The sequence below is a fragment of the Ovis aries genome, chromosome 3 (genome assembly GCF_016772045.2).
Source record: "Ovis aries strain OAR_USU_Benz2616 breed Rambouillet chromosome 3, ARS-UI_Ramb_v3.0, whole genome shotgun sequence".
NCBI lineage: Eukaryota > Metazoa > Chordata > Mammalia > Artiodactyla > Bovidae > Ovis > Ovis aries.
Window position 1 is genome coordinate 91962241 of NC_056056.1, and position 20815 is coordinate 91983055.

Below are 20815 nucleotides of genomic sequence, written 5' to 3' on the forward strand. Positions count from 1 at the left end.
ATGTTTCACTGTAGTTTTGATCTGCATTGCCCTGATGATTAGTGATGTTGAGCATCTTTTCACATACCTGTTGGCCATGAGCATGTATTCTTTGGAAAAATGTCTTTTCACGTTCTCTGTCCATTTTTAAATTGGATTTTTTTTTTCTTGTGGTGTATGAGTTCTTTATGTGTTCTGGATATTAGCCCCTTATCAGTGATGTGGTTTTCAAATATTTTCTCCCATTCTGTATGTGGTCTTTTCATTTTGTTAATTGCTGTACAGAAGCTTTTCAGTTTTGATAGAATCCCACTTGTTTATTTTTACTCTACTTGTCTTTGCTTTTTGAATCAGATCCAAAAAGTCATTGCTAAGCTTGATGTCAAGGAGATTACCATGTATGTTTTCTTCTAGGAGGTTTATGGTTTGAGGTCTTACATTTAAATTTTTATTTGGTATGGTGTAAGGTAGTGGTACAGTTTGATCTCTGCTCATTGCTCTGCATTAGCTAAACTGGCCACCTCTTCCAGTCTTGAAGGAATTGCCTTGTGTAAGCAATAAACCTTATCATTCAACCCTGCTCTATCTCTTATATCTCAAGCCTTTGTAACTTTTCATGTAGCCTATTTTATTTTTAATAACCTCCAATAGTTGAGGGTGTGCCAAGACCTGTCAGTGTCCCAAAGCGGAGTATTTTAGCACCTAGATTCAGGCTCGTTGCGAGCTAAACCCTCAGGCTGCAGCTTTTGAAGCATATAAACATATACAATCCCATGGGACTGCCAGCATAAGCCCTGTTGGAGACCAGATCTAGGCAATCTGGAAGTGTTCCCTAGGCAACGGTTACACAAATCTGTGCTCCAGACGAGTATATAAGCTCCTTTCTTGAAGATACCTGGGAGCTCTAGCAAGCAGATGGAGAGTGCAGAGATGACACCCTGTTCCCGGAGGACCTCTGTAGTCTAGATGTGTGGCAGGCAGAAACCTGCCCCTCAGGCTGAAGTTATAGGACAAGCAAATAGGCCTGTTTCTCAGGAAGGTGGATGTGTGTTTCAGCTGGCTGTCCTTGCAGTGCCCTGGGGGTGGCAGGCTACTTAAAACTGCCTCTTGGATGGTTTCAGTTTCAAGGGACCCAGGAATGCAAGCCCCGCCCCATCACCCACTGGGTTTTCAGAAAGAAACAATAATTATGGAAATTGAATCTGCTTATTGCCATCCACTTATAGTATGGCATCATATGTTCAGTGAGAGAAGAATGGCCATCTTACCTGTTTTGTAGAGTCCTTACACATTGTTTAAACATTTTTAAGAGTTTTGTGCTTGATTTTGGACTCCACCCATGGAAAAAGGAGAGAAAAATTAAGAGTAAGGGATCACATATAATTGAGGAAATAAAAATTGGAGGAAGATATAAGAAAACTGTTCAATAGGAGAGTGAAGAAGTCAGGATTGACTAGTAGCATGTGGATGAGTGACTATTTCTAGTATCTGACTATCTCTAGTAGGAAGATGATGAGGTGCTTTTGTTTTAGTCAGTAGCTAGTTTTAAAGAGTTATGAATCAGACCAGACCCAGGGAAAAGCTTGGGTAGCTTCTGGAGCATAACAGAACACACAGTCATGGGAAGGTTTGGTGAAGAAAATGACATAGCTTCATCAAGAATGGTGTAGGCAAGGTTCTGCCCAGGAAAAATTTCAAAGATTAGGGAAATTCCTTAAAAAATTTCTCTTAGTTAAAAGTGAGATTGTAGAATGAATTGTTAAGGGTAATGCCACAAGGCTTTCTGTGTGGTGTATGTTGTGGGTGTGTAGGAGGGGACTCTGTTTCCGGCTCTTTGAGACCCCATGAACTGTAGCCCACCAGGCTCCTCTGTCCATGGAGCTCTCCACGCAAGAATACTGGAGTGGGTTGCCATTCCTTTCTTAGGGGACCTTCCCCACCTAAGAATCGAACCTGGGTCTCCCACGTTGCAGGCAGACTCTTTACCATCTGAGCTACCAGGGAAGCTGTAGAATTCATTATTGAGGGTAGTGCCACAGGCCTTTTGTGTGGTTTATGTTGGGAGTGTGGGCGGGGGGAGGGGAGAGGGAAGCAAAAGAGAATATGCCTCAAAACGAGAACATGCCTCAAAACAAAAGTTTTGGAATAATTGTGGTTTAGTCACTTAAGTCCTGTGTAAACTGTAGCCCCCATGGCTCCTCTGTCTATGGAATCCTCCTGGCAAGAATGCTGGAGTGGGTTGCCATTTCCTTCTCCAGGGAATCTTCACCATCCAGGGATCAAACCTGGGTCTCCTGCTTTGGCAGGTGGATTCTTACCACTGAGCCACCAGGGATTGCTTTACCCTAAACTTATTTCTCTGAGCAGGATAGTAAAAATATTAACTTGATGGATGGCCTATAGATAATGTAACAGTTGTTTATTCACTAAGTCATGTCTGACTATTTTGCCATCCCATGGACTGTAGCCTTTCAGGCTTCTCTGCCCATAGGATTTCCCAGGCAAGAATACTGGAGTGGGTTACCATTTCCTCCTCCAGGGGATCTTCCAACCAGAGATCGAACCTGCGTCTCCTGCATTGGCAGGTGGATTCTTTACCACTGAGCTGCCGGGTAAGCCCATATAACATAATACAAATTACTTAAATCATTAGAGAATTGTGTGTGTGAAAACTCCTAGACCAGTGAAAATTGATAACTGGCATAAAAATGCAGTTTTTGAAAATGCAGAAGCTTCAAGTTTTTTTCAATTGAATTTCTTAGAACCACTGTGAAAGTTGGGGAAATATGAATTAGTAATTTTAATATAGAAAACTTTTACTTCATTAAAATTTAAGAGATAAATGTTTTGAAGTCCTTGAGTTTTTTTTTTTTTTTTTTAACATGTTCTTTAATTTGGCACAAGAATCAAGGCATCTGCAGCTGTGATTCTCAGGGAAGTAATGTCATTTTAAAACTTAGCTGTGCTTTTAAAATAACAGTTTTCTTAAGCAGTTCTTTCTTGGCAATACTCTTAAAATTACTTTTTCCATCTTTTAAAATGTTCACATAGGATTTAAATAAATTTTTTTTTGATAAAAGCATTTGATGAACATTATGAGTATGTTATATACCTAGTAATGGAAAATGATAACATAAACTTGTAATATTCAGCCAGTTTGAAGCTATATTATAGATCAAATCTCATCATAGAAAGTACTGTTTAAAATAAAGTCTGCATAACAATGTAAACAATATACAAAAGTAGACTTTGAGTCAGAATGAATTTGGATACAATGTGATGATCCCCTAGAATAAGATATCCCTATCAACTGAGGAGACCTTTGTGTTCTACCAGCTTAGCAGAATTCATGTACACAGACAGCTGCTGCCCTTGTGGTAATATCTGGGTAGCTGACTGCCTAGCAGCACTTTGGCACTTTCTGTAACTGTTTCATGACTTGTGAGATACTCATTTTTATTCTTCTCAGTGATCACCTTAAGCCTTAAGAAGGATACGAAACATGTTGGAATAATTAATAAATTAGGTTTTTGTCAGATCACCGGTACCTTTCAAATTTAATTTGATTCATTTTTTTTAAAAATAGACTTTTTCAGAGCAGTTTTAGGTTCACAGAAAGATTGAAGAGAAAGTACAGACTTCCCGTATACCCCTCTCCTGACATGTGCACAGCCTTCCCACTATCGTGGCCTGAATCAGAGTGGTATATTTGTTAAAATCCATGAACCTGCACTGACACATTATCACTCAAAGCCCACAGTTTACAGCAGTTACACAGTGTACCTTCAGTGGGTTTTGATAGATGTGTAATGACATGTATCCGCCATTACAGTATCGTACAGAATAGTTGCATTGCTCTAAAAATCTTACATGCCTCTGCCTTCATTCCACCATCCTGCATACTCCTGACCATCACTGATCCTTTTACTGTCGTCATAGTTTTGCCTTTTCCAGAATGTCATACATTGGGATCATAAGCTATGATAGCATTTTCAGATTGGTGCCTTTCACTTACTAATGTGCATTTAAGTTTCCTTCAGGTCATTTTATGGCTTTATAGCTCACTTCTTTTTTGTGCTAATATTCCATTGCCTGGATGTGCCACAGTTCATTCATCCATTCACCAACTGAAGGAAGTTTTGATTGTTTCCAAGTTTCAGAAATTTTGAATAAAGCTACTATAAGCATTTTTGTGGAGGTTTTTGTGTGAATGTAAGGTTTCAGCCCATTTGGGTAAGTACCAAGTAGTGTGATCGCTGAATTGTTTGGTAAGGGTGTGTTTAGTTTTGTAAGAAGTTGCCAAACTGTTTTCCAAAGTGACTGTACTATTATTTAAATTTTTTTATTGTGGTAAAAGTCACATAAAACATACTACTTTAACCATATTTAACTACAGTGATATTCATATTTTTGTGAAATTTCCACTGTCATCCATCTCCCATATTTTTCACTTTCCTAAACTGAAATTCTGTCCCCACTAAACACTTAAGTTCCCAGCCCCTGCCCTCACCCCTGGCATCTAGCAGGGTACTTTCTGACTCTATATGAATTTGACTATTCTGGGTACCTCGTATAAGTGGAATCAAGTAGTACTTGTCTGCACCTACAGTATATTGGAATGCATTTTTAAGGCTAGCTTAATATATGCGACGTTACTGTTGCTGTTGCATTTTCAGCAGCAGTGAATAAGAGTTCTTGTTGATCCTTTCCTCCCCAGTGTTTGGTTTTGGATTTTTGCTGCTTGTTTCTGAATTTGTCACAAGGGGAATTTATCCATAAATTGTTGAATTGGTGTGTTTGTTGGGGAAGGCTTCCTATTTTGTCATCTCGCTGATACTACTGCTATATGGTGCTTCTATGTTAAGACCTTAACCAAAGCGATAACTCGCCAGGAAAAAAATTTTTTTAAAAACCTTGTAAAGTTATTTTTTTTGCTTGTTTACTTAGAACTCTGAAGAGTTAAACTCCTCTCTGTGAGACTTACCTGAAATACAACTGTTACCTGGGATTAGACTATGTAAAAAAACTAAAGAACCCACCCAGCTTAACTATACTATTTTTTCCTCTATTTTCTTTTTATGTTCTTAAAGCCTCTCTTAAACAGTGAAACAAGTTCTGGTTCTTCAAGACTGTGGTTGCAGTGGTTTGATTTGAGAAAAGCTGAGTCTTCTAAAGGGGGGATTTAGTGCATTTATGTGGTTAATATAGTAACAACCTGCTGGTATTCTAGCCACTTTGCAGTAATACAGTAAAAGGCTTGACTGGTGACCATTTATTCACATGTTTTCCTTAGTACCTTTCTGGTAGAGTTAACTTGTGGGTGAAACAGAAGATTTTCTTGTGATATTTAAATTTATGTTAAATCTGTATACAGTATTTGTTGAGTCAAGATACTTACAGCTGTCTAAGCAACCAAAGATTATAGCAGCAGTAATTGAAGTAGTGATTAATACTCCTTTGGATAGTTTTGACTACATTTGCTAACCCATACTCTCTCTATTACGGATTATCAGGACATGTGGCTGTACTTGCTCAGTGCTACTTCTCATATTTTTGCCAAGTGAGAGTGTTCAAACTTGTGATGTCACTGTTTTGTGGTGTTTTGAATTGGTATGTAGATTCTGGAAGCATCGAGCTTAGCTGGGTTATGGAGAATAACCCGTTTTTTATTTCTGCAAGATCTCCAGGGGGAAGCTTTATAACTTTACCTAATAATACATATGTATTCATTTTTCTCTATGTACTTGAAATCATTTTCAACTGCCTTACCTATCAACCCCAACTACCCTTACTTGGCTTAATTCATTCTTATCCTTGAATATTTCTTCACTGACTGCTTCCATTTCATCATCTTCTGGGTTGTTTTGTTTTGTTTACCTGGGTTGTTTCTTTAACATCTTTTGATAATGGGAACATATTATAATTAAGTCATAGGCTAGGTTACTTTTATCTTTTACCTCCTAAAATAAGGCCACTTTATCAGTTTGCCATCACAATACAGTTGTCTTCTCAAGAATGCTAGAGTATTCTGGCTAATAGTTAGTTGCTTTTTTGGGGGGAAAACATTGGCTCAATTGAATGTTCTACACCCATAATGTTTGTCCAAGGTAATCCTACTAGGATGTATTGTTACTTATTACTGCATAACTAACTACAACAAAAGTAATAATTTAAAGCTAAACCTAGCTATCATCTCACATTTTCTGTGGGTTAGGAATCTGAGCACAGCTTAAGTGGTTGGTCATCTGCCTCATAAGGTGGTATCTCATATGGATTCAAAGTGTCAGTCAGGGTTGGAGTCTCATCTGAAAGCTTGACTGAAGAAGGTCTGCTTTGAAGCTCATGTGAGTGGTTTTGGCAGGATTGAGTGTTTTGAGGATGTTGGACAAAGGCTTTAGATCTGTAGCTTCCTGCCAGACCAGAAGTTCCTTGTTGTCTAGGCTTCCTGAACATGGCAACTTCATCAGAGCCAGCAAGAGAATAAAACTAAAATGTATTTAGGGCCAATACCATACATAGAAGTAAAACATCTAAAAATAATAGTGTGAAAATGGGGAATGGGCAGAATGCATTTGTAAGATTCTTAGAGTATGTGTGATGTGGTATAATGTTATTTGAAGATTGGCTGTAAACTCTAGCAACTACTAAGACAAAATAACAAAGAGTTATAGCTAATTAACTAATGGTGCAAGTAAAATTGAATTATTAAAACAAAAAATCCAGGTGAGCTCAGAAGTTAGGGAAAGAGGAAAGGAACAAAGACCACGTAAGACAAAACAACTATGAAAAATGTAGATTTAAGGTAGTCATTAAAAAATCTTTTTTTCTGATCACAGTAGAATTAAACTAAAATTAAAGTTTCTGGACCAACTTCAAATATTTGAAAATTTAAAAAAAACATGCTTTTAAATATTGAGTCAAAGAAGAAATATTTTGGACTGAATGAAAATGAAAACAATGTATGGGATTTAGCTAAAGCAGTGCTTAGAGAAAAATTTGAATGTTTTTTTAGAAGATAGATAAGAATGCAAGTTTATAACCTAAACTTCTACTTTTCAAAACTAGAAAAGAAAGAGCAAAGTAACACAAACTATAGATACTTTGTACTTTATACTATATAACCCAAAGTATAAAGATCTTATCTGCAAAGATAAGAGCAAAACTCAGTGATACAGAGTTCAGTTCAGTTCAGTTCAGTTGCTCAGTCATATCCGACTCTTTGCGACCCCATGAATCGCAGCACACCAGGTCTCCCTGTCCATCACCATCTCCTGGAGTTCACTCAGACTCACGTCCATCGAGTCCGTGATGCCATCCAGCCATCTCATCCTTGGTTGTCCCCTTCTCCTCCTGCCCCCAATCCCTCCCAGCATCAGAGTCTTTTCCAATGAGTCAACTCTTCGCATGAGGTGGCCAAAGTACTGGAGTTTCAGCTTTAGCATCATTCCTTCCAAAGAAATCCCAGGGCTGATCTCCTTCAGAATGGACTGGTTGGATCTCCTTGCAGTCCAAGGGACCTTCAAGAGTCTTCTCCAACACCACAGTTAAAATGCATCAATTCTTCGGTGCTCAGCCTTCTTCAGAGTCCAACTCTCACATCCATACATGACTACTGGAAAAACTATAGCCTTAACTAGGTGGACCTTAGTTGGCAAAGTAATGTCTCTGCTTTTGAATACACTATCTAGGTTGGTCATAATTTTTCTTCCAAGGAGTAAGCATCTTTTAATTTCATGGCTGCAGTCACCATCTGCAGTGATTTTGGAGCCCCCCAAAATAAAGTCTGACACTGTTTCTACTGTGTCCCCATCTATTTCCCATGAAGTGATGGGACTGGATGCCATGATCTTCGTTTTCTGAATGTTGAGCTTTAAGCCAACTTTTTCACTCTCCTCTTTCACTTTCATCAAGAGGCTTTTTAGCTCCTCTTCACTTTCTGCCGTAAGGGTGGTGTCATCTGCATATCTGAGGTTATTGATATTTCTTCCAGCAATCTTGGAGCTTGTGTTTCTTCCAGCCCAGCGTTTCTCATGATGTACTCTGCATATAAGTTAATGTATATAGCCGTGTATACATACTCCTTTTCCTATTTGGAACCAGTCTGTTGTTCCATGTCCAGTTGTAACTGTTGCTTCCTGACCTGCATACAGATTTCTCAAGAGGCAGGTTAGGTGGTCTGGTATTTGGTAATTTGGTATTGCCAAATTCTGACTTAAATTGAAGAAAGTAGGGAAAACCACTAGACCATTCAGGTATGACCTAAATAAAATCCCTTATGATTATACAGTGCAAGTGAGAAATAGATTTATGGGTCTAGATCTGATAGATAGAGTGCCTGATGAACTATGGAATGAGGTTCATGACATTGTACAGGAGACAGGGCTCAAGACCATCCCCATGTAAAGGAAATGCAAAAAAGCAAAATGGCCGTCTGGGGAGACCTTACAAAATAGCTGTGAAAAGAAGAGAGGCGAAAAGCAAAGGAGAAAAGGAAAGATATAAGCATCTGAATGCAGAGTTCCAAAGAATAGCAAGAAGAGATAAGAAAGCCTTCTTCAGTGATCAATGCAAAGAAATAGAGGAAAACAACAGAATGGGAAAGACTAGAGATCTCTTCAAGAAAATTAGAGATACCAAGGGAACATTTCATGCAAAGATGGGCTCGATAAAGGACAGAAATGATGTGGACCTAACAGAAGCAGAAGATATTAAGAAGAGGTGGCAAGAATACACAGAAGAACTGTACAGAAAAGATCTTCACGACCCAGATAATCATGATGATGTGATCACTAATCTAGAACCAGACATCTTGGAATGTGAAGTCAAGTGGGCCTTAGAAAGCATCACTATGAACAAAGCTAGTGGAGGTGATGGAATTCCAGTTGAGCTGTTTCAAATCCTGAAAGATGATGCTGTGAAAGTGCTGCACTTAATATGCCAGCACATTTGGAAAACTCAGCAGTGGCCATAGGACTCGAAAAGGTCAGTTTTCATTCCAATTCCAAAGAAAAGCAATGCCAAAGAATACTCAAACTACCACACAATTGCACTCATCTCACATGCTAGTAAAGTAATGCTGAAAATTCTCCAAGCCAGGCTTCAGCAATACATGAACCGTGAACTCCCTGATGTTCAAGCTGGTTTTAGAAAAGGCAGAGGAACCAGAGATCAAATTGCCAACATCTGCTGGATCATGGAAAAGCAAGAGTTCCAGAAAAACATCTATTTCTGTTTTATTGACTATGCCAAAGCCTTTGACTGTGTGGATCACAATAAACTGTGGAAAATTCTGAAAGTGATACAGAAAACAAACAAAAATAAATGGAATCAAAATGGATTTTCTGAAGAAGCAATATAGATATATTTCTATCCAAGTAGGTCAGAAAAAAGGGTGAAGACACAAATAATTATAAGAATGACAGAGGGGACATCACTACAGACCATTTAGATATCAAAATAATTAAAGAAACTTGTAATTTTATGCCAATATATTGGACAACTTAGGTGGAATGCGTAGATACACTTACCAGAGCTCACTCAAGAAACTAGATAACTAGGAAAATAGTCATATCTTTTAAAGGAATTAAAGTTAAATACCTCCCACAAAGAAAATTTCTGTCTTAATTAGATGACTTCACTGGTAAATTCTAACAAGCATTTAAGAAGGAAGCAAACAAAAAAGGAAACAATACTAATTTCATACAGATTCATAAAATATAGAACAGTAAGGAACATTTCCCAGGTTTTGAGTCCAACTGAAACACAACTGAAAAAATTTCAGAAAAAAACCAGTAATAGAAAAATGGCAAACCGATATTTTTGATAAACACTGATACAAAAATTCTTGAGAAAATTTTAACAAATTGAATTTGGCAACATGAAAATAATAATATGATGACTGTGAGTGTATTTTATCTCAGGAATGCAGACTTAGTTAACATGTAAGAAACAGCCAGAGAAAAATAAAACAGTGATTTCATTTGTATGTGGAATCTAAAAAACAAAGGAACAAACAAAACGAAACAGAAAGAGACTCAGATACAGTGGTTGCCAGAGGGGAAGGTGGTGTGGGGAATGGATGAGACAGATGAGAGGGATTCAGTGAGAGCTTCCCTGGTGGCTCAGACAATAAAGTGATAAAGCGCCTGCCCGCAATGCAGGAGACCTGGGTTTGATCTCTGGTCGGGAAGATCCCCTGGAGAAGGAAATGGCAATCCACTCCAGTACTCTTGACTAGAAAATTCCATGGATGGAGGAGCCTGGTAGGCTGTCCATGGGGTTGCAAAGAGTCGGACACGACTGAGTGACTTCACCTAACTCAGCTATAAGATAAATATCACAGTGATAAACACATGGAGAATACAGTCAATAAGACTGTAACAACTTTGCATGGTGACAGATTACCACTGTAAATTTTTATACTATATAAAATATTGAATTACTATGTTGTATACCTAAAATCAATATGTGTGTAAACTATACCAAAAATAAAAGAAAAATCAATTAATTTAACTCATGGCATAATAAAGAATAAATCATATAACACTTTAATAGATGTGGAAAACACATTTGATACCCATGTAAGATAAACAATCTTCTAAGAGTAAAGAATAGAATAAGAACTTCCTCAACTTGATAAGGAGAAGGCAATGGCACCCCACTCCAATACTCTAGCCTGGAAAATCCCGTGGACAGAGGAGCCTGGTAGGCTGCAGTCCGTGGGGTCGCTACGAGTTGGACGCATCTGAGCGACTTCACTTTCACTTTTTACTTTCATGCATTGGAGAAGGAAATGGCAACCCACTCCAGTGTTCTTGCTAGGAGAATCCCAGGGATGGGGGAGCCTGGTGGGCTGCCATCTATGGGGTCTCACAGAGTTGGACATGACTGAAGTGACTTAGCAGCAGCAGCAGCTTGATAAAGGATGTCTACAGTAAACTTACAGCTAATGTCATACCTGATGGTGAAAGATTGAATACTTTGCCCCCAAGATTGAGAATAATGCAAGGATGTCTGCTGTAATTATTTTTATTCATCTTCATACTGGAGGTTTTCAACGGTGCTGCTGCTGTTGATCCCTGGTGGGGAAGATCCCCTGGAGAAGGAAATGGCAATCTGCTCCAGTACTCTTGCCTAGAAAATTCCATGGATGGAGGAGCCTGGTAGGCTAAGTCCATGGGGTTGCAAAGAGTCAGACACCACTGAGCGACTTGTATGCCATCCAACCATCTCATCCTCTGTTGTCCCCTTCTCCTGCCTTTGATCTTTCTCAGCCTCAGGGTCTTTTCCAGTGAGTCAGCTCTTTGCATTAGTAGGCCAGGGTATTGGAGCTTCAGCATCAGTCCTTCCAATGAATATTCAGGATTGATTTCCTTTAGGATTGACTGGTTTGATCTCCTTGCTATCCAAGGGACTCTCAAGTGTCTTCTCCAACACCACGGTTTGAAAGTGCCAGTTCTTTAGTGCTCAGCCTTCTCTGGTCCAGTTCTCACATCCATACATGACTACCGGGAAAACCATAGCTTTGACTATACAGATCTTTGTCAGCAAAGTAATAACTCTTGTTTTGTTTTGTTTTTTCTCTAGCTTTCTCTCTATATAGTTGACATATTACATTCTGTAAGTTTAAGGTGTACAGCATGATTTGATACATGTATATATTGCAAAATGATACCACAGGTTAGTTAATACATTCATTACTTCTTGTAGTTACCTTTTTTGTCTGTAGTGAGAACACTTAGGATCTAATTCCATAGCAACTTTCAAGTATTCAATACACTTATTAACTATAGTCACCATGTTACATTGATACATTAGATCCCTAGAATTTAATCATCTTACTGTTGGAAGTTTTACCATTTGACCAATATATTACTTGTAAATAATTATACCAATATTTCTACCAAGCTTTCAGGAAAGAACAAACTCTTGGCTACCTGGCTGGGCAAAAAAAAAGGGCAAGTCTTTCAAAAATTTGAATAAGGTGACTAAAGGCCTCCATCTCAAAGGGCAGTAATGCATGTAGTTTTCATAAATATTTATATCTCCATTATATTTTTTTCACTACTGAATAACATTTTTCAAATATTTACTTGAATTTTTAATTTCAAGCATTTTATTGAAAGTTTTGAAATGTAGTTAAGGACCATTTGCATTAGAATTACCTTAGATGTTTATCGCATACACAAAATAAGCTCAAAATGGATTAAAGACCTAAATGTAAGGATACTATAAAACTCTTGGAGGAAAATATAGGCAGCACACTCTTTGACATAAATCGCAACGATACAGAGTAATGGAAATACAAGCAAAGCTAAACAGGGCATACTTAACAGCTTTTGTATAGCAAAGGAAGCCGTAAGATAAGCCCACAGAATGGGAGAAATTTGCAAATCATGTGACTGACAAGGGGTTAATCTCCAGATTTTACAAAGAGCTCATGTGGCTCAATACCAGGAAAACAACCTAATTAAAAATGGGCAGAAAACCTGAATAGACATTTCTCCAAAGAAGACATACATGTGGCCAACACGCAAATGAAAAGATGCTCAACATCACTAATTTAGAGAAATGCAAATCAAAACTACAATGAGATGTAATCTTATACCAATCAGAAGGCCTGTCTATGGTATGTTGGTCCATGAAATTCTCCAGGCAGGAATACTGGAATGGTAGCCCTTCCCTTTTCCAGCGGATTCAACTTGGATCTCCTGCATTGCAGGCAGATTCTTTACCATATGAGCTACCAGGGAAGCCTCAGTCAGAATGGTCATCATCAAAACGTCTACAAGCAATAAATGGTGGAGAGGGTGTGGAGAAAAGGGAGCCCTCTTACACTGTTGGTGGAACTGTAAAGCGGTATAGCCACTATGGAAAATAGTATGGAGGTTCCTTAAGAAGCTAGAAATTGAGCTACCATATGACCCAGCAATCCCACTCTGGGACATATTTCAAGAGAAGTACATGGTTCAAAAGGATATGTATACCTCAGTGGTCATTGCAGCATTATTTACAGTAGCCAAGACACGGAAGCAACAGAAATGTCCATTGACAGAGGAATGGATAAAGAAAATGTGGTGCTCATACACAATGGAATATTACTCAGCCATTAAAAAGAATGATAGTGTCCTTTGTAGCAACATGGATGGACTTGGAGATTATCATAATAAGTGAAGTAAGTCAGAGAAAGAGGAATATCGTATCACTTATATGTGCTGTGCTTAGTCGCTCAGTCATGTCTGACTCTTTATGACCCCATGGACTGTCAAACAGGCTTGTCTGTCCATGGGGATTCTCCAGGCAAGAATACTGGAGTGGGTTACCATTCTGTCCTCCAGGGGATCTTCCCAACCCAGGGACTGAACCCAGTTCTCTCACATTGCAGACGGGTTCTTTACCATCTGAGCCACCAGGGAAATATATGTTGTTGTTCAGTTAATCAGTTGTGCCCGACTCTGTGACTCAATGGATTGCAGCATGCCAGGCTTCCCTGTCCTTCACCATCTGCCAGAGCTTGCTCAAACACATGTCCATTGAGGTGGTGATGCCATCCAACCACCTCATCTTCTGTTGTCCCCTCTCCTCCTGTCTTCAATCTTTCCCCGCATCAGGGTCTTTTCCAATGAGTTGGCTCTTCACATCAGGTGGCCAAAGTATTGGAGCTTCAGTATCAGTCTTTCCAGAGTATTCAAGATCGATTTCCTTTAGCATTGACTGGTTTGATCTTGCTATCCAAGGGACTCTGAAGAGTCTTCTCCAGCACCACAGTTCAAAGCCATCATTCTTTAGCACTCAACCTTTTTTACTGTTCAGCTCTCACAACTGTACATGACTACCGGAAAAACCACAGCTTTGACTATACAGACCTTTGTTGGCAAAGTAATGTCTTAGCTTTTTAATATGCCCTGTAGGTTTTTCATTGCTTATCTTTCAAGAAGCAACTGTCTTTTAATTTCATGGCTGCAGTCACCATCTACAGTGATTTTGGAGCCCAAGAAAATAAAACCTGTCACTGTTTTCCATTGTTTCCCCATCTATTTACAATGAAGTGATGCAACCAGATTCCATGATTTTAGTTTTTTGAATATTGAGATTTAAGCCAGCTTTTCACTCTCCTCTTTCACCTTCATTAGGAGGCTCTTTAATTCCTCTTTGCTTTCTGCCATAAGGGTGGTATCATCTGCATATCTGAGGTTATTGATATTTCTCCTGGCAATCTTGATTCCAGCTTGTGCTTCATCCAGCCCAGCATTTTGCATGATGTACTCTGCATATAAGTTAAACAAGCAGGGTGACAATATGCAGCCTTGATGTACTTCTTTCCCAGTTTTGAACCAGTCTGTTGTTCCATGTCTGGTTCTAACTTGCTTCTTGACCGGCTACAGATTTCTCAGGAGGCAAGTAAGGTGGTCTGGTATTCCCCTCTTGAAGAATTTCCCACAGTTTATTCATAGTGATGCTTCTTAAGGTCCACTTGACTTCACATTCCAGGATTTCTGGCTCTAGGTGAGTGATCACACCATCATGGTTATCTGGGTCATTAACATCTTTTTTATACAGTTCTTCTGTGTATTCTTGCCACCTCTTCTTAATATCTTCTGCTTCTCTTAGCTCCATACATTTTCTGTCCTTTATTGTGCCTATCTTTATATGAAATGTTCCCTTGGTATCTCTAATTTTCTTGAAGAGATCTCTAGTCTTTCCCATTCTATTGTTTTCCTCTATTTCTTTGCCTTGTTCAAATGAAAGTGCTTTCTTATCTCTTCTTGCTATTCTCTGGAACTCTGCATCCAGATATCTTATTTACAAAACAGAAACAGACTAAGACTTTGAATGAATTAATGGTTACCAGAAGGGAAGGGTGTGGGGTAGGGACAGACTTGGAGTTTGGGATTGATATGCACATGTTGCTGTATTTAAAACAGACAACCAACAAAACTGTGCAGCACAGGGAATTGTGCTCAATATTCTGTAATAAGCTAAATGGGAAAAGAATTTTGAAAAAGAGTAGAAACATGTATGTGTAACTGATTTACACTGCTGAACACCAAAAACTAACTCAACATAGTTTATCAACTACAAGATAAAATAAATATTTAATGTATACTATCTTATAAGTATAAAATATATCCTCTATCTCAAAGATTTGGTGCAAAATGTAAAGTAACTCAATAGTTCTAATATTGATTACACAATGAAATGATAATACTGTTGATATACTGGTATAATTAAATGTCATGAAATTCTTAAAAGAGAATTCCCTTAGGTGTTTAAAGGCTTCAAACCAGAGTCATTAATTAGAATTCTTTGAGGATAGTCTAGGAAACCCAACTCTTAGCCATCTTCCCATCAGGATTACTCACTGAATTTTGAAAACTACTGAATTGATTGTAAAATGTGTATAACTGGGAGCCTGTGGGAAGTAAAGGGGTGGCGCTAGTGGTAAGGAATCCACCTATCAATGCAGGAGGCATAAGAGATGCAGGTTGGATCCCTGGGTCGGGAATATCCCTTGGAGAAGGAAATGGCAAACCCCTCCAGTATCCTTGCCTGGAAAACCCCATGGACAGAGGAGCCTGGTGGGCTACAGTCCATGGAGTTGCAAAGAGTCAGACATGAGTGAAGCAGCTTAGCACATTGAGGGAAGTAATGTTACTCTATCAGATGTTAGACATCTTCTTTTTAAAAAATTGTTTATTTGACTGCATTGGGTCTCATGGGCTCTCTAGTTGTGACACATGGGCTCAGTAGTCATCGTATGTGGGCTCAGTTGCCCATCTACGGTTCAAATCTGCATCCCCTTCATTGAAAAGCAGATTTTTAACTACTAGACCACTAGGGAAGTCTGAGTACCTTTAATATCTACAGTTTTCAGACAGTGGCATTTACTTTACTGAAACAGACTGTAAGTCACTGATACAAATGAATTTGATTTTCTGGAAAAGGAGATAAAATTGTTGAATATGAATTTGTCCAACTTTGTGTTAATAGAAATAACACGGTATTAAATCAGCTCTAAATTTCTACTTCATCTAAAGGTCCCTACATCAAGTAAACAACAGTCATTAATCACATACATTTTAATTTGAATGAACTTATTACAGAGTTTCCCAGAAAGAGGATTATGGGATATTCTGCATCCAGAGTATTTGGGATATTCTGTGTCAAAAGGTAATTTTTAGTAAAGTAAAAGGTCAGCACTGCTGTTTTCAGATGGGTGTTTGGATAACTGTCTCAAACTGAAGTTCAGGCCTGACAGGAAAGACTTGCTTTTTTCATGCAAAAGAAACAAAAGAAACACTGAGTTTTGGACTTGGGATTCGTAATTGTAAAGTGTTGGATTTTGAGTCAAATATTACTCTGGAGCTTGAACTTGGATGAATTACTTAATTTCTCTTATTGTGTTTCCTAATCTGTAAAACTGAAGCGATAATAATAGTTTTTTTTTTTCCTGATATAATGTATGTGCTTTGTTAAGCAAGGAACTTGTATGTGCCAAGTATTTGATCAATGGTAGCTTTATTTTCTCTAGTACTAAACTTTCATCAAGGATGCATTGTATGCTAGACGCTGGAAAGTGAAAGTGAAGTCACTCAGTTGTGTCTGACTCTTTGTGACCCCACGGACTGTAGTCCCAGGCTCCTCCGTCCATGGGATTTTCCAGGCAAGAATACTGGAGTGGGTTGCTATTTCCTTCTCCAGAGGATCTTCCCATCCCAGGGATCAAACCCAGGTCTCCTGCACTATAGGCAGACACTGGAGGGGAGGAATAAAAACTAGTCGTGAAGAACTAGGCTAGAAGTATTTTGACAGATTCTTTTCAAGTTTAATTACAGAGATGTAGACAAAAAGATTTAGTGACAGACTGATCCAAGAAAGTTGAAAGGGAAACCCTAGAAGGAGCAAAGTTATGCTTGATCAAATTAACTGGAAATCCTGACACTGCGTGTGTTAATGGTTACTTCTCTAACTGTCTTATTCCCATTGCTTTAGAACTGCTGATGCATCTTAGTTTCAGAACTGTGAGGGGAGGAGATGGCAAAGGGAAATGAAACTTTTGAAAGAGCCTTTGGTTAGAGACATTTCACGTCCTGGGGACCTTGTTTTCTTGAGACAAGTTAAGCAGCTCACTTGGAGTTTGTACTTAGAACCATTGTCTTAGCACCAGGCACCTGAACTCCAAGAACTGGATACTCTAAATAAAAGGTGCAAAGAAAATAACTTGAAATAAGAAATAACAGAATCTCAACCTTTCATTAATATATTTAGCACATTATTACTGAGTACCCACTATATGCCAAGTTTTATGCCTTTGAAAATGAGAAAGGCATATGTTCTGGCCTCTTGTGGTACTCAGTCTAGAAGAAACGAGTTAACCTGAGGAAAAGTAGGCTCTCCCTATCAGGAACTATACTATAGTGTATATTGCTCATGAGATAAAGTGTTGTCCTTTCTGAAAAACCAGAGGAAACCAGAACTTTCATGGAGGCCTCCATGAGTCTTCTTATGCCCTCAAAGGGAGAATGAAAGGGCAACAGATCTGGGTGATTCTAGGCTTGACTTCCTGTCATAGAAGAACTAAGATTTGTCATGTTTTCTGCCTTGACTGCTATGGATAGTCTTGAATGAAGTCTGTTGTAAACTTGTACTCCAAGTGAATAACATATAAAGTAAGTTAACTGTCCAATGAAACAATCTATTTAAAAAACTTATTTTAAGAATAGTTATTGAGTGCTTCAGCTCCAGAGCCATACAGCAAATTCCTGTTGGCTATCTATTTTATATATGGTAATGGAAGTTTCCATGTTATTCTCACCATACATCTCACCCTCTCCTCCTCTCTCCGCATGTCAATAAGTCTCTTCTCTATGTCTGTTTCTCCATTGTTGCCCTGTAAATAAATTCTTCAGTACCATTTTTCTAGATTTGGTATATATGCGTTAGAATACGATATTTATCTTTCTCTTTCTGACATCACTCTGGATAATAGGTTCTAGGTTCATCCACCTCATTAGAACTGACTCAAGTGCATTCTTTTTATGGCTGAATAATACTCCATTGTATATATGTAGCACAACTTCTTTATCCATTCATCTGTCATTGGACATCTAGGTTGCTTCCGTGTACTAGCTATTGTAAATAGCGCTGCAATGAAAAATGGATGCATGTGTCTCTTTCAATTTCGGTTTCCTCAGGGTATATGCCTAAGAGTGGGATTGCTAGGTCTTTTGGTGGTTTTATTCCTAGTTTTTTAAGGAATCTCTATACTGTCTTCCATAGTGTCTTCAATTTATATTCCCACCAACAGTGCAAGAGCGTTCCCTTTTCTCCACACCTCTCCAGCATTTATTGTTTGCAGACTTTTTGATGATGGCCATTCTGACAGGTGTGAGGTGATATCTCATTGTAGTTTTGATTTGCATTTTTCTAATAAAGAACAATGTTGAGCATCTTTTCATGTGTGTGTTAGCCATCTGTATGTCTTCTTTGGAGACATGTCTGTTTAGGTCTTTTTCCCACTTTTTGATTGGGCTGTTTGTTTTTCTGGTATTGAGTTGTATGAGCTGCTTGTATATTTTGAAAATTAATCCTTTATCGATTGTTTCATTTGCTATTATTTTCTTCCATCCTGAGGGTTGTCTTTTCACCTTGCTTATCAGCTGTGCAAAAGCTTTTAAGTTTAATCAGGTCCCACTTGTTTACTTTTGTTTTTATTTCCATTACTCTAGGAGGAGGATCATAGAGGATCTTGCTTTGATTTATGTCAGTGAGTGTTATGCCTATGTTTTCCTCTAAGAGTTTTATAGTTTCCAGTCTTACATTTAGGTCTTTAATCCATTTTGAGTTATCTTTGTGTATAGTGTTAGGAAGAGTCCTAATTTCATTCTTTTACATGTAGCTGTCCAGTTTTCCCAGCACCATTTATTGAAGAGGCTGTCTTTGCTCCATTGTATATTCTTGCCTCCTTTGTCAAAAATAAGCTACCCATAGGTGCGTGGGTTTATTTCTCGGCTTTTTATCTTGTTCTATTGGTCTATATTTCTGTTTTTGTGCCAGTACAATACTCTCTTGATGACTGTAGCTTTGCAGTATAGTCTGAAGTCAGGACAGTTGATTCCTCCAGCTCCTTCTTTCCCAAGACTGCTTTGGCTATTTGGGGTCTTTTGTGTTTCCATATGAATTGCAAAATTTTTTGTTCTAGTTCTGTGAAAAATGCCATTGGTAATTTGATAGGGATCACATTGAATCTGTAGACTGCATTTGGTAGTATAGTCATTTTTACAGTATTTATTTTTCCTATCTAGGAACATGGAATCTCTCTCCATCTGTTTATGTCATCTTTGATTTCTTTCATTAGTGTCTTATAATTTTTTGTGTACAGTTCTTTTGTCTCCTTAGGTAGGTTTGTTCCTAGATATTTAATTCCTTTTTTGCAATGGTGAGTGGGATTGATTCCTTAATTTCTCTTTCTGATTTTTCATTGTTAGTATATAGAAATGCTAGTGATTTCTGTGTATTGATTTTGTATCCTGCAACTTTGCTAAATTCACTGATTAGCTCTAGTAATTTTCTGATACTATCTTTAGGGTTTTCTATGTACAGTATCATGTCATCTGCAAACAGTGAAAGATTTACTTCTTATCCAGTATGGATTCCTTTTATTATTTTTTCTTCTTCTCTGATTGCTGTAGCTAGGACTTCCAGAACTATGTTGAATAATAGTTGGAAAAGTGGACACCCTTGTCTTGTTCCTGATCTTGGGAATGCTTTAAGGTTTTCACAATTGAGAATAATGTTTGCTGTAGGCTTATCATATATAGACTTTACTATGTTGAGGTAGGTTCCTTCTGTGCCCATTTTTGAAGAGTTTTAATAATAAACGGGTGCTGAGTTTTATCAAAGGCTTTTTCTGCATCTATTGAGATGATCATATGGTTTTTATCTTTTAATTTGTTAATATGGTGTATCACATTGATTGATTTGTGTATACTGAAGAATACTTGCATCCCTGGAATAAACCCAACTTGATCACAGTGTATGAGCTTTTTGATGTGTTGCTGAATTCTGTTTGCTAAAATTTTGTTGAGGATTTTTGCATCTCTGTTCATCAGTGATGTTGGCCTGTAGTTTTCTTTTTTTGTGTTGCCTTTGTCTGGTTTTAGTATCAAGGTGATGGTGGCCTTGTAGAATGAGTTTGGAAGTGCAATTTTTTGAAAGAGTTTTAGAAGGGTAGGCATTAGCTCGTCTCTAAATGTTTGATAGAATTCTCCTGTGAAGCCATCTGGTCCTGGGCTTTTGTATTTTGGGAGATTTTTGATCATAGCTTCAATTTCAGTGCTTGTAATCGGGTTGTTCATAATTTCTATTTCTTCCTGGTTCAGTCTCAGAAGATTGAACTTTTCTGAGAATCTGTCCATTTCTTCCAGGTTATCTATTTTATTGCCATATAGTTGTTCATAATAGTCTCTTACTATCCTTTCTATTTCTGCGTTGTCTGTTGTAACCTCTTTTTTCATTTCTAATTTTGTTGATTTGATTCTTCTCTCTTTTTTCTTGATGAGTCTGGCTAAAAGTTTGTCAATTTTATCTTCTCAAAGAAACAGCTTTTAGTTTTCTGGACCTTTACTATTGTTCCTTTCATTTCTTTTTCATTTATTTCTGCTCAGATCTTTATGATTTCTTTCCTGCTACTAATTTTGGGGTTTTTTTGGTTCTTCTTTTTCCAGTTGTTTTAGGTGTAAAGTTAGGTTGTCTATTTAATGTTTTTCTTGTTTCTTGAGATAGGATTGTATTGCTATAAACTTCCCTCTTAGAATTGCTTTTGTAGCATCCCAGA